The sequence below is a fragment of the Drosophila mojavensis genome, unplaced genomic scaffold, assembly GCF_018153725.1.
Source record: "Drosophila mojavensis isolate 15081-1352.22 unplaced genomic scaffold, ASM1815372v1 contig_162, whole genome shotgun sequence".
Taxonomy (NCBI): Eukaryota; Metazoa; Arthropoda; class Insecta; order Diptera; family Drosophilidae; genus Drosophila; species Drosophila mojavensis.
In genome coordinates, this window is record NW_025318696.1 from 1 (window position 1) to 3,023 (window position 3,023).

Sequence of the window (3,023 nt, forward strand, 5' to 3'; positions counted from 1 at the left end):
TTTTAACGGCAAATGGTTTGTTGAAATCATATTTAATATGGCGCAACCATTGCGTTTGATCCATATTAATGATTGCATTTAATTTGAATTATTAAGTATTATCTTTTTTAAATTTATATATTAACATTTTTATTTTTATCTTGTTGAAAAATGATTTTTCTAATATCAACTTATTTTTTGCATTCACACAAACTTCAACTTTGAGGGGCAAAATCATAAAAATTATGCAAAATGTGTTAATAAAACTAATTTATGAACTTTCGAAAACATTTCAGGAATACAATCTAAAACATATTTATTGTGGATACAAATTTAACTGTTCAAAAGACAAGTCAATAAAATGGTAATTGTAAACTTTTGCGTATCCATTTACATTCAATGGTACAAACATTCTCAGTTTCTGGCCTTCCCTCCTCGATTCTCATCAAACGGGTGACCAAAATTTCATGGTATTTGAATTAAAGCAATAAGTAAACGTTGGTGTTTTGTTTGTTATAAGTAGTAAAATTGAAGTGAATAATAAGAAAATGTCTGATTCAGCAGTTGCAGTATCCGCGTCCCCGATAACTCCCCCAAACAGCCTCAGCTGAGAAATAGGTGGCTGCCACCAAAAAGCCTGCATCTGTATCGCATCTAAGGCAAAGAAACCCACGCAGGTCCTCCAACACACCCACCAACTCACCAAATGGTATTGCATCGATAAAATCTGAAGGAACGTAGGCTCATCACGCATAGTTAAGAAATATATCAAAATGCCACCTACAGGGGGTGCAATGCCCAGAAACTGGCTCCTTTCATTAAGAAGTACCTGAAGAATTGGGTTGCAGTGAAGAGTTAGATCCAGACACAAAAGTGGAAGGTGCATCTGGTTCATTTTTGCTGTCTGCATCGTCCATAAAATGAGCCCACAAAGGCATCCTCCATAGAGAAGCGCCAATACCAAGAAGGTAACTCCATGGCAGCAGCCAAAAGAAGATATCTTGCCACCAAAAGTAAAGCGGGTGCTGTCGATAAGAAGTTATCAGAAGGCTACCAGACCAAAAAGACACCGACAAAAAGAGCAATCGACAAAAAGAAAGCGGACAAAAGTAAAGTCAAAGATGCAAAGAAATTAGAACCATTAAAAGCGAAGCCCACAACAGCAAAGGCGGCAAAAGTCAAGCGCAAAGCAAAGCCAAAAGACCGAAAACCTAAAAACCATGCCAAGTGCTAGTTCAAAAAAGGTTGTCTCCGGGCAGCATCTGAAAAAGTTCAGCTTTCAGAAATAAAAGCAAAAAGCTGCGTCCCGTAATCAAACCCAAAGAAGTAATTTCACCTGAAATCACCGGCAGGGTGGTGAAATGAATTCCCCTCAAAACTATGAAATTGTATCATCAAAAGTCCTTTCAGGACTACTATTACATATTTCCAAGAGAAAAAGCTATAAACATATCTGTAGGTCACTATAAAAAGAGAGAGCCAATTTCCAGTCAAAAATTGTTGCTTGTTAGATTATGCTGATTTATTTATTTACTTATTGCTGTAAGAAGAATTTTTAAATAACAAAGTTTTGGTCAGAGCGCCAACTGGAGGCCTCTCAGGCAAGATTTAATTCTGCTCGTTGTTCTTCCTCTTCTTTGATTTGTTGGGCTTCGTTTCGCTAAACATTTCATTTCATTTCATCATAAACACAAAAGATTTGCGATTAGTTGTTCGTTCGAATTATCACGAAAATTCATTGAAATATTTAAATTCTTTGAAAAAAGATTTATGGCCTTGAAAAGGCCTTTTGCTTTTTCCGGATGTCTCTCCACACATCAAGCCAAGACACTTAGAGCTGTGTACCGCGGTTACTCTTTGGTTCCTTCACTGACAGCGTGCCGGCCAACTCTCCGGGCAACAGAAGAATACGGACTGCAGTTTGGATTTCCCGACTAGTAATCGTTGAACGTTTGTTGTAGTGTGCCAAACGAGAGGCCTCAGGCAGCAACACGTGCTCAAAAATGTCGTTCTGATAGCTGTTCATGATGCTCATTGCTTTCGATGATTCAGTGTCGATGGACCTGCTTTAGCACTTTGTAATATAGATGCATATACTTTCCTTCCTTCCTCTTGCGCTTCTTCTTCTTATCATTCTTTTGTAATATTCTTCTGGGCCTTGCCAGCCTTTTTGGCTGCCTTTCCTTGTCTTAGGCGGCATTATTATTATTGTATTATTCACTCAAGTTCACTTTTACTCACTTCCCAAATGTTTGACAGAAAAATTCAGCTTGGTTAACATTGTAGGATTTTTCGAACAACCTTTTCATGTTTGCGTACAGCACAACTCACCCTCTTCAGCTGAAAAAGTAGGTAGGGAAAAAAGTATAAGTAGACATGATGCGAATGTTGAGCATTCGATTCTTGTTTGTTGAGTGGAGAAGTGTAAAAAGAAAATAAATAACATATAATGTCTGGTCGTGGTAAAGGTGGAAAAGTGAAGGGAAAAGCAAAGTCGCGCCCAAACCGCGTTGGCCTGCAGTTTCCCGTTGGTCGTACTTCATCGGCTTTCTTCGCAAGGGCAACCATGCCGCCGAGCGTGTTGAAAAAGCCGGTGCTCCAGGCTTACTTGGCGGCTGTTATTGAATATTTGGCCGCTGAAGTTTTGAGTTGGCTGGTAATGCAGCCCGCGACAACAAGAAAACCAGAATTATCCCTCGCCATCTGCAATTCGCCATCCGCAACGATGAAGAGTTGAATAAACCCTTTCGGGCGTCACTCTTTGCCCAGGGCGGTGTTGCCTAACATCCAAGCAAGCAGTTCTGTTGCCTAAGAAGACCGAAAAGAAGGTTTAAATTACGAATTAATGCAAATCTAAAAACCAAAACCAAAACCAAACGTCCTTTTCAGGACGACCAAATATACAAAAAAGAGATGCAATTTTTCATGTATTAGTCTAAATAAATATACAAATATAATTTAATATAAGAGAAAATTTCAAAATAAAAACAGTCATTTTTCATTCACAGTCATTCACAGTCATTAACGTGTCGAAAAGCTGGAAA

At 38.6% G+C, this 3,023-nt stretch overlaps 2 pseudogenes; one reads left to right on the forward strand and one right to left on the reverse strand.

Annotated features, from left to right (window-relative positions):
• Positions 1-1,829: 1,829 nt before the first annotated feature.
• Positions 1,830-2,230, reverse strand: LOC122756853 (annotated as a pseudogene).
• Positions 2,231-2,428: 198 nt separating this feature from the next.
• Positions 2,429-2,826, forward strand: LOC122756852 (annotated as a pseudogene).
• The last annotated feature ends 197 nt before the right edge of the window (positions 2,827-3,023 follow it).